Source organism: Gymnodraco acuticeps, unplaced genomic scaffold, assembly GCF_902827175.1.
Source record: "Gymnodraco acuticeps unplaced genomic scaffold, fGymAcu1.1, whole genome shotgun sequence".
Lineage (NCBI taxonomy): Eukaryota > Metazoa > Chordata > Actinopteri > Perciformes > Bathydraconidae > Gymnodraco > Gymnodraco acuticeps.
Genome location: NW_022990023.1, coordinates 385,356 through 397,741, shown reverse-complemented (window position 1 = coordinate 397,741; position 12,386 = coordinate 385,356). Strand labels below are relative to the sequence as shown.

The following is a 12,386-nucleotide window of genomic DNA, read 5'->3' as shown; positions in this document are numbered from 1 at the left end:
CATCACAGAGGCATTTAAAAAAGTTAAGACAATACATCACTGACAACAACATAGACACAGACAATGTCTATAGACATAGACAAATGACTTGTCTAAGACCAAAATTATCAATTGTTGAACTAAAAAGGTGCAGCCTGAGATTGCATAATCCTTATTTCTACCTGAAAAGGTGTGTCGTTTTTTAGGGAGAGAGGGTGAATGGGACAGTGTGACTGAAACGTGTGTGTGCCAATTGGCACTGCCCTGGAAAAAGTAACAGGATTACGACAGATAGCTAAATCAACAGTTCGTTCGTTCGTTCGCACACACGCACACACACACACACACACACACACACACACACACACACACACACACACACACCACACACACACACACACACACACACACACCACACACACACACACACACACACACACACACACCCACACACACACACACACACCACACACACACACACACACACACACACACCACACACACACACACACACACACACACACACACACACACACACACACACACCACACACACACACACACCACACACACACACACACACACACACACACACACACACACACACACACACACACACACACACACACACACACACACACACAACACACACACCACAGACACACACACACACACACACACACACACACACCACACACCACACACACACACGTCAAAGTTGACTGTGGGACAAAGACCCAACTGTCTGACCTGAGAAAGGCCCATCATCCATCTTTACTAAACTAGTACCTGTGCATTTGTGTGTTTCCAACGGTAATTGGATCAGTATATGATGCAATTCAAACAACGAAAAGCATGTGATGGAAAGTCAGTAGATTGTTAGCATTTTACATAAGTAGTAGTGAGATACACTAGGTTTCAATGTCAGCAGGAAATAATCAGTCTTCTTCTTCAATGAATGCAACATCTAAGGAATGTATAGAGCACGTGTGAGAAGGAAGACATCACAGTGAGCTAGACTACTGGGTGGGTTAGGGAATGAACAATCAACCATGCCTATAAAATCGCAATTTTCAATCACAAGAGCCACAATTTCCGCTGTAGCTTACATGATTAAAAGCTCTCGACACTTGTTGAATTGTCACAGGATATATTGAGAACCTCAAGGCAGTTTATTCAGCTGTTTTTAATTAACGTTAATACTGCGACTTGGTGAAACAACTACAAAGAAATGTTGGTTTCAATCTGGTTGCTCATCAACATTTTTTATTTGAGTTTACTATGAAGTTCACATTTTGCTTACTGAAAAAAAAAAAAAAAGTGGAACAGCAGGACTACAAACAAAATGTTGCAATGATGTTCATGAAAGACAGTACCATGGGTTTAAGTTAAGAAAAATCCATCACATTTTGGAGCAGATTAGAAACATGGGTCAGGCACAGAGATGATATTTCATTTTTGTTAACATTGCAAGATTTGGCCCCAACACTGGTCTGTAATCTGTGGGTAGCATTCTAGCTAATTTAGGTTGAATAAAACACATTGATGTGGAGTAGTAGTGTGTATGGACACACCTGTATTTCAGTTTATATAAAATACTTGAAAATGTCAATTGTGTGATTAGATACTTTTATCAAATCTTTCAACACTACAGTACATACTGTATATAATTGTCCTAACTGGTCCACCTATTATTACAGCTGCAAGGCATCCGTAGGGTGCTGAAACCGTGTGTCAGAGTGGAGGAAGTGGGATCTGCTGACTGTCTGTACCTTTTATTGAACAGGGTCATCTGATGCCAACAATGAAGCTGCTGCCTCATTATCTGTCTGCCTGCCAGGACCAATGTGCCATTCATCCTATTCAGATACACCGGAGTGGCAGACTGGCACACACACACAAACAAACACACACACACACACACACACACAGGCTGGCAGAAGCCTCTGGAGTGCACTGGATGACAGCTGATGTCTTTTGATACAGATTGTTTACTGTGCAGCGCTGTAGTCCTCCTATACAGAATGCCGAGTCAACTGAAACACATTCACCTCGAAACAACCAGAACAGGTGACCTGGCCAGTGGACGCTTCTGGATATTAAAAACTGTGGACATCTGTTGCTTTTCTTTTGACCGTCTAGTCTTTCAGCACATGTGATTGGGGGACGACGAGGGGAAAATGAGAAGGCTCTGTGGGGCTGACAGTTGTCAATATAAGTCATGTGGTTTTCTAACCATCTGCTTGTGGCTCACAGACCTCCTGTAGTATAATCCTATAACCAATTTAGATAAGAGTTTTGTTATGGTTTGTTTTTCTTCTTTGCAAACAAAATGTGGTCAACCACATCCGTAATAAATAAATCTCCTAATCGGCCAACATAAAACTTTATGCTCTGGTAAAGACTTTGTCAAACTATGTTAGGGCTGGCTGGCTGGCTTGGTGGTTTTCTAATCCGCACAAGGGCATACTTTTCAGTTTTGATTATATATTTTGTCGGTCTTAAACATTTCTTATATAGCTCAGGGTTACGTCATGCCAAAACAAAATATATTCAGTCTTACATAAGACAAAGAAAGAACCAAATCCTACAAAACAGCTGAAACAATGAATTAAGTCATTTTTGCTTCAAAAAATACTTAAACTGAATAGTGTTTTTTAAATAGATGCATATGGAATTTCTGAGAGGAGATTTTTTATAAATGTTCTTATTATTTTAGCTTTAAACCTTATACCATGTCGTTTTTCTGGGTTCAAACTCAGCCTAGGATTCTTTCTTTGTTGCATGCCAGCTATCCAAAACTCCCAGTTTTTACATATAATTTAATCTCATCTCTTAATATTATCTTCTAAAGACAATCCTGCTCATGAAGCCTTAAAAGTAATGGTACGGAACCACAATGTGATCTAATGTTGTTGGTCTAAACAAAAAGCAAATGGCAATACAGTGAAGAGAGCAGTCTGGCTTTAAAGTGCATATCAACCAGATGAGGCAGCACTATGTGGCCTCAGCCAGCTGGGTGAAAAGAACACATCTGGCGAGCCGAGTCGAATGCCTAAAGATGCCAAACTCTGTTGAAATATTTGGGCGAAGCTGTACTGTTTACCTCAAACATGAAAACAGTAAACAAATACAAAGAGATGGTTTGCAGACATACAGTACTGTACACTAACATACTAGCTCTGCATTTCAATACAAACAAAGTCTATTTAGTCACAAGGCCACCACCAATATATATCGAGACAGGAAGAATGGTTCCTTTTATTTTAAATAGCCTAAACTGTATGCTGACTGTGGTTAGGATTACATGTCAGTTTGCAGATGCACAAAACCAATAATGCCCTTTGCTTTCATGCTCACATTTACCACTCTGTTGTGAACTATAAGACAGTAATCTTGCCAGCAGCTATATAAAAAGTACAATTACATTTTGTATACATATTTCATTTTCATACAGTAGCTCTGAGCAGGGGCGGACTGGCCATCGGGACATTCGGGACGAATCACGATGAGCCGGTACTGAAGTGGGCCGGTCGGATAAGTCACTAGCACCCCCCCCCTCCCCGTTGACAATTTACTAGCGGTATTTACTTGCAGCACCGAGGTGGGCCGGTCGGATAAGTCACTAGCCCCCCCCCCTTCCCCGTTGACAATTTACTAGCGGTAATTACTTGCGGTACCGAGGTGGGCCGGTCGGATAACTCACTAGCCCCACCCCCCCCTCCCCGTTGACAATTTACTAGCAGTAATTACTTGCGGTACCGAGGTGGGCCGGCGGTACCGAAGTGGGCCGGTCGAGACTCGAGAGTCCCAGGCTGATTTGTAGTCCCAGTCCGCCCCTGGCTCTGAGCTCAATGAAGTTACCAGTAAATGGGAATCCGTTTTTTCCCCACTTATTTTAGCTCAAATTTGTTATCATACCTTTCACAATCTTTAATGATGCAGTGTCATCAAAACATGTAAGGGAATAAGCTGACATTTGAGGGAAAAAACAGTATTGTTTTTATGTGTTAAATGAGAGTGTTATAAATCTACTGGCAGCAGCCGGTTAGCTTAGCTTAGCTTAGCATAAGGGCTAGAGACAACAGCCTGGCTTTCCAAAGGCAACAAAGTCTTTCCAACCTAACACTAATAAAATAAACATGTTGTATGTTGAACACATATATGAAACATATGGCATTCTGGGAGGATTGTCCGAATACAATTATATTATACAACAACCCCTATCCACAAATGAGCTGACTCATGTGTTTCAACTAGGTAATCATGCACTCATCTGTACCTTAAGATTCGTCCTGTCTTGTTTGATTCTTGATTGGACCAAAACTATGGTTACGAATAACAAAATGTCTATTCTGCTTACTGCCTTATTTATACTAGTTAAAACTTCTCCTCACAGTCTGTAACTTTCCAAAGAGTAGACAGAGCATTGCAAGATGTGTTCCTGCTGAAACATGAATGTAGGGGAAAACCCTGGGTGGGTCTTTGGACAACGAATGGTAATACTCTTTTCTCCTTGCCTTTACGTTTTCACTCACTTTGCATTTCTGCAGCTTGGCAAGCACACAGGCATCTCTCAAAGGAATGTGCTTAGTTTTGGACCCTTTTTCTTCCTTTCCCTCACATTTTTGTTTCCCTATTCCTTCTTCAAGCATGCACGTGTTGAATATTAATGGCTCTCATGACACAGACACACACTGGGTGGACCTCTCTTTTGCATAAACATTTCCACAGCGAGGAGGACAGCTCAGATGTCTGAGCTCAGAGGGCAGAGACTGCGTTGTCACGGATACCATGATGTGTTTGGCGGGTTTTCCCTGAGAGAAACCCAGGGGTGCCCAGGGTGACGCCGCCTCCTGAAGACATGCCGGAGTCCTAATAGTTAGCATATGAGCGGTTACATAACTGATATCTCCCTTTGAATCCCAACACGACTGCACAAATTGTAATGGAGGGTGAAATAGGTACTGGTACGCTCCTTTCGGGGAAATCCATAAACACTCAATTCTAACATCTGCTTTCCAAACATTTAAACACTTAAGGGTGAATTGAGGGCATTGACAAGAGTCCGCCAAAATGGAAAACTCAAAGTCAGCTTCGATGAGTTTTGGGAAACTGTTGGGACAGCTAACTGGGATGGGCCAGGAATAATCTACGCAGAGGACTGTAATACCAGCTTCATATGAATTCAGCAAAAGAGACAAAAACACTGCTGGAAGGAACACTAACGGCCCGTCCACACTACAGCTTCGACAGCTTCAAAAACGGTTTCCAACGCGTCTGCCCATTCACTTTGAATGGGGTGACGTCACTTTTCGCCGAACTGCATTGTGGGAAGCAGAGCGGAGCTTTCCTGGCGTTTCAGGCTGCAAAATTTGAGCAATGTTCAACTTTTGAAGCTTCTGAAGCTTTCGGTGGAAGCGTCAGCCAATCAAATCATATGCCAGTACAAGCTCTAGCCAATCAAACCGCTGCTTGTGTGTCAGGGGCGGGAGATTCATGTGATTGGTTGTTGGTCGAGCTTCAGACACGCCCAGCTCCAAGCTTTTTTTGAAGCTGTAGTGTGGACGCCGGGCCGTAAGACTTCAAGGAGTGTTCTTCTTGTTTAGTCTGTCTTTATTGTGTGCAATTGTCTCTCTGTCTTCAGGGCTTTATGTCCAATCTTAAGAAACCAAACTAACGCCTAAGTCTATAAAAACAAAATAAAGGTCATTACATTTAAAATGACATACATCAAAAACTCTCCTCCATCACTCATAATACCCTGAACCATATGATTAACTTGAATATGGTTAAAGCCTGAATGTAATTTCCAAATGTCAGGCATTAGTATTATAGTATTATTAAAGGATATTATTTTTCACTTTCTTTGCAGCATCTGCTCATATTAACACTAAACCCCGGTACCCCCCTTCACATCCATTTAAAATCAAATGAATTGCCCTGCATTGTATTGCCTATGCCGAGGTAATAAAACCGGTGCTCCCCGCAATGAATGAAATGTTCTTTTTTTAAAGTCTGAGAGTGTTACATCATTTGATAAACATTTGAATAATCCTGTTTACCGTTTCATCAATTTATGTGTATTAGTGGTATTGTGCTCTGCTGGACATTTTGACCTGCTACTGTCGCCTGCACTGTCTTTCATTGGCTGGAATTATAACCACATCACAGTGATATCTATGTTGCTTTTACAAAATGTACAATAACATTTTTCACTGGCTTAATGGGGACTGCTAATGCATAATGTTTGTGACATGTAACACATGCAAACTGACACACACTTCTCAGGTTTCTTTGTTGCAGGTAGTGATACCCTGATGCAAGTGTTCAATAATTCAGAGTGTACGATGTGTATGTGCATCCAGAATCCTGACGAGGCACCAAACACACAAGCAGGACACCAAAAGAGAAAATATATTCTTGTTTAAGGCTAATAGTGGTTAAGTAAATGCAGGGGGTTTGCCACATACAGTATGACTCAGAAGACGGAATAGGTCAAACACACCGTCAAGTACAGTCCTGGCACACATGACAGGACAAGTTACAGACTCTTTTATTTTTGCATAATGACTGCTGGTTGGATCCCTGCAGGCAAAGAAAAATAGAAAAGCCCTTGTGGAGCGTGCCAAAGCACATAGCAACTGCAATATTTGTATCAACAGGTATATTCGTTTTTTAAAGCCAGGGATTCATTAAAAATTCCAAAATGAAAGGAAAACGGACATCTCTATTGTCCTTATATCCTTTAAGCCATAGAACACACCTCTCATTGATCGAGATAGGGCTGTCCTGGAAATTCTTCGATGACATACGATTATGTCAACTAGCCGTTTAGTAGCTTCAATCACCAAATCAATCATGCAAAAGCACCACTTTTAAATAAACATTTTTAAAAATATGAATTGACAGAAGAAAAGAAAAAAGTATAAAGAAAAGAGCAGAATATTGTAGAAAAGAGAGTGCTAGAATAGAATAAATTAGATAAAAACAGAACATCGTAGAATCTAATACAGAAAGTGATATATTAGAACAGATCATAAATAATAGAACAGAACATTATAGAATAGAACATATTGATAGAGAAAAGAGTAGATTATAACAGATCATGATAGAAGAGATTACAATAGAATCGAAGGAAACATACAGTAAGGAATCAGTGTGTTTGTGTCCAGACCACCATACATAATATTCTGTGACCAGAATATTCCCTCAGAGTGTGTGTGTGTGTGTGTGTGTGTGTGCGCGTGCGTGTGCGTGCGTGTATGTGTTCGGGTCTCACATGGTGGAACAACTGACAGCAGCGACCACAGGTGACAGACAGACGGGGGGATTATTGGGTCTGCAACACTTGTGTTCTCAGTCATCACTCATTCAGCTCACGTCACTATCCTAACAGCTCTGTATTCACTGAGGCTGCCTGCAGGGAGGATAGATCCTGCTCAAAGTACGCACAAACGAGTCAACCCCTCACTATAACTGTACAAAACAAATACGTATAATAGGAAAATGCAGGGTTGTTAAGTTAAAATGGGTTCTAATGATATGTCGGATATATCAACGTTATATACCCATCCTTTACCCCATGATAGGCGTTTCTCCAGTGCTTTTTGCGCAATAAAGTAGCCAAAGTAGGTTTTTTTCGTGCTTTTCTTACCTGTAAAGTGTCTTATTGTCCTGTGGAAAATGTGGTAAATGTCCAGTCAGACAAGATATCCAACTTCTCCAGCCTGCTGATGTGGTGGCGGAGCTGCTTTTCCCCTCGACTCAACTTTCAGCGGCTACACTCCACGCAGCTCTGGAGTCATTATTCCCGGAGAAAAATACTTTCTTTCGGCGTAAATGTCAAGCAGTCATATTGACACGGGAAAGTGACACGGTGGTCCCGGCTGTGTGTCGGTACATTCAGCTGTCATCACATTAGAAACGGGAGCAGACGAGTCGTTTTGCTCCTCTCCATGCCTACATACAACAACGCCACCCACTTTTTCCAAAGAGACCCGTAGCTGGCCCGGGCTGTGCCTGACTGAAAATAAAAGCAAACTGGGTCCAAAAGTTCAGCAGGACCTGAATCATATCACTATAACTCAATAAGTGAGAAACTGCAGGATTGTTTACTTTCAGACAGATTTTTTTTAATAGACTATAATAACCAATAACGACCAACCAATTACCAGGAACAAAAGTAGCTTAAGTACAGTGAGTTCATTAACTCAAGTACTATAATAAAATACAAATCTGAGATATGTGTTAGTATTTCCATTTTGTGGTACAACATTCTAATACTAAGACCTTTTGTACCTAACCAATAATAATATTATTATTATTATTATTATTATTATTATTATTATTATTATTATAATTACATTCACAGAGGCCCTTTTTTTGGCCCTATTTTTTTTACTGAGTTGTCTTTTAATAGCTTTCATTCATTAATATGCTGGTAACTGATTAATCGATAGCTTTCAATCTTTCAATATCTGAAAAAAAAGAAGAAAAAAATGTTTGCTGCAGCTTTAATTTTAAATGAACAGGCCCCACTTTGAATGCAGGACTTTTTTGTATTATTACTTTTTTTGTACTAATAGTTTACAAGTTAATGATCTGAGTTTTTCTTTCATCATTGCCAATAACAGATACATCCTCTCAGAAAGCAGATCCTCATTTAAATTCAGGTCATGAGGCCAGAATGCATCTGTGTATTGAGTTTGAGGAAGCCTTAATGTAGCAGAATGGACCTCCTTAACCTAGGAGTTTATAAAGAATGTTTAAATACTTAAGTTTAACATAGTCACTGTAACCTAATCATTAGACGCTTCAATTAAGTCATCTATTGCATGTAAAATCCAATTGATAACAAAATAGAAAAACTTGTTTTTGGATTGCAGGGAGTCTATCAATTTCTCCATGAACTGTTCCTCAATCCATTAGCTCATTCCTATGCAGGTCAGCACATGTTTGGGGCACTTCACCCAGACCAAACATTAGCAGTTTTAGGAAGTAACACTATCTGTTTCTAAATAATACCATCTGAGTCTCCTATAACATATACAAGATTGCATTTGTTCAGCATGACAAAAGTAAATATTCCGACACGCAGGAGAAGGTGTAAGCTGTAATCTTTGTGTGGCTTTACCCTCAAACTTTAGCTCTTTCATTTAGAGTTCATTAAAGCAATGAAAGCCTTTTTTTAGATAGAGAAAATCATAGTTGTTGAGTTAAGGGATTATATGTTTGGTAATCCAATTCTCAGCCTTGGCCATTGTGTGCTGTGGGTGTGAATCACTGCCTCTAGTTTTTTTTGCTGCGTCCGCAGTAATGACAGCTTCCTCATATGTGATCTTGAATGTGCCGAACAATAGCAGGAAACAACGGATGCTTTTAACTTTAGGTGCTGACACGAAAAATAAAAGATACAGGAGAGGTCACACTAAACACTCATAAAAACAGGCCCAGTAACAAACACACATGTGTGCAAACGTATATACACTGAACAAAAATATAAATGCAACACTTTTGTTTTTGCTCCCAATTTTTCATGAGATGAACTCAAAGATCTAAAACATTTTCTATATACACAAAATAACCATTTCTCTCAAATATTGTTCACAAATCTGAAAACATCTGTGATAGTGAGCACTTCTCCTTTGCCGAGATAATCCATCCCACCTCACAGGTGTGGCATATCAAGATGCTGATTAGACAGCATGATTATTGCACAGGTGTGCCTTAGGCTGGTCACAATAAAAGGCCACTCTGAAACGTGCAGTTTTGCTTTATTGGGGGGGGTCTGGGGGGGTCTGAAAACCAGTCAGTATCTGGTGTGACCACCATTTGCCTCACGCAGTGCAACACATCTCCTTCGCATAGAGTTGATCAGGTTGTTGATTGTGGCCTGTGGAATGTTGGTCCACTCCTCTTCAACGACTGTGCCAAGTTGCTGGATATTGGCAGGAATTGGAACACGCTGTCGTATACGCCGATCCAGAGCATCCCAAACATGCTCAATGGGTGACATGTCCGGTGAGTATGCTGGCCATGCAAGAACTGGGATGTTTTCAGCCTCCAGGAATTGTGTACAGATCCTTGCAACATGGGGCCGTGCATTATCATGCTGCAACATGAGGTGATGGAAACGTGGATGAATGGCACAACAATGGGCCTCAGGATCTCGTCACGGTATCTCTGTGCATTCACAATGCCATCAATAAAATGCACCTGTGTTCGTCCATAACATACGCCTGCCCATACCATAACCCCACCACCACCATGGGCCACTCGATTCACAACATTGACATCAGAAAACCGCTCACCCACACGACGCCACACACGCTGTCTGCCATCTGCCCTGAACAGTGAAAACCGGGATTCATCCGTGAAGAGAACTCCTCTCCAACGTGCCAGACGCCATCGAATGTGAGCATTTGCCCACTCAAGTCGGTTACGACGACAAACCGGAGTCAGGTCGAGACCCCGATGAGGACGACGAGCATGCAGATGAGCTTCCCTGAGACGGTTTCTGACAGTTTGTGCAGAAATTCTTTGGTTATGCAAATCGATTGTTGCAGCAGCTGTCCGAGTGGCTGGTCTCAGACGATCTTGGAGGTGAACATGCTGGATGTGGAGGTCCTGGGCTGGTGTGGTTACACGTGGTCTGCGGTTGTGAGGCCGGTTGGATGTACTGCCACATTCTCTGAAATGCCTTTGGAGACGGCTTATGGTAGAGAAATGAACATTCAATTCATGGGCAACAGCTCTGGTGGACATTCCTGCTGTCAGCATGCCAATTGCACGCTCCCTCAAAACGTACAACATCTGTGGCATTGTGCTGTGTGATAAAACTGAACATTTTAGAGTGGCCTTTTATTGTGGCCAGCCTAAAGCACACCTGTGCAATAATCATGCTGTCTAATCAGCATCTTGATATGCCACACCTGTGAGGTGGGATGGATTATCTCGGCAAAGGAGAAGTGCTCACTATCACAGATTTTTTCAGATTTGTGAACAATATTTGAGAGAAATGGTTATTTTGTGTATATAGAAAATGTTTTAGATCTTTGAGTTCATCTCATGAAAAATGGGAGCAAAAACAAAAGTGTTGCACTTATATTTTTGTTCAGTGTATATATATAAATCCACTTCATCACAACATACAGTTTAATGGTGTCATGTAAAAAAAAAGTACTGGAGCTATCGCGATACAAAAATAATCCATTAATCGCTAATGAGTATATTTTCTTTATCCATTTTGTATTCATTTGTTTTAAAGAGGTAAGAAAAGTATCATATAAAATATGACTAATATTAAGGAATGTCGTCATAAAAATCCAATAATTAATAAAATGTGTATATTATTAAAAAAAGTTATAGAAACAGATATCCTAACTAAAATATGTTGATAGCACTACTGTATGTAACAAATTGCCAACACAATTAAAGTAGGAGACAAATACTAATATTTAAAATATATAAAAAGTTAAACCACATTTAGCAAAGGAGCTATGAGAACAGGTAAAACCAAAGAATATATATATATTTGCATTCATGTTTAAAAATAATACCGTAACACTTTCAATATTTCATTGTATCACTGTCCAGTTACTAACCATCTCCAAAGGTCATGTTTTGCCTTGAACATCAAAAGAATTATCTTGTGTAACGATTCAGGTATTTTTTATATGAATCATTTGTGAAGTGCTTCTACTGTAACTTCCGATAAGGCCTGGCCCATCGATGTCATAGAACTGCATAAATTCTGAGTCAATGAATGTGGGTCAGGCAGTGTAGGAGGTGGACCTCTGGTGGGCTTCATTGACGCCACATCCAGTATGGCCAACTTCACAAACACACTCATACACACAGACACACACACACACACACACACACACACACACACACACACACACACACACACACACACACACACACACACACACACACACACACACACACACACATCCATCCATACTATGCCTGAGAAGGCTCCAGATCAGTGACTCTGTATGAAATGCCGGCTTTGTCTTCTCCCACAGTGGCCACTTGTCATTCAGGGCCACTATGTAGGTCTGTTGTTGTCTTTCAATATTTGCTGCCAGTTGATCGGTGCCATAATGCTCTGTAGGCAGAGAATACATTGGCTGTTGTACAATCGCCTTATTGTGTCTGCTCTGAGAAACATCAGCTGTGACAAAGTGTGAGAATAGACAGAAAATGAAAGTTATTGTACTAATGGACTGATAATTGAACTGATGTCAGTAAGTGAGTGACTTGTGATTATTGTGACTCAATTTGATCATGACAGTGGGTTTAATGAGGCATGACTAATATAGCTGAGTTCATTGTTTTTTCTTCACATATGACCATTACTAACAACAAATTGCTATTGTCAATGTATTATAAAAACGACTC

The 12,386-nt window shown here is 40.6% G+C and overlaps 1 protein-coding gene across 1 annotated transcript in view; it reads right to left on the bottom strand.

Moving 5' to 3' along the window:
• dnmbp (dynamin binding protein) overlaps window positions 1–7,961 on the bottom strand; it is a 47,465-nt gene extending 39,504 nt beyond the window's left edge. Inside the window, exon 1 of the mRNA XM_034214450.1 lies at window positions 7,636–7,961. The gene's annotated coding sequence lies outside the window, so the exon portion shown is untranslated. The remainder of the gene's footprint in view (window positions 1–7,635) is intronic.
• Window positions 7,962–12,386: the final 4,425 nt, after the last annotated feature.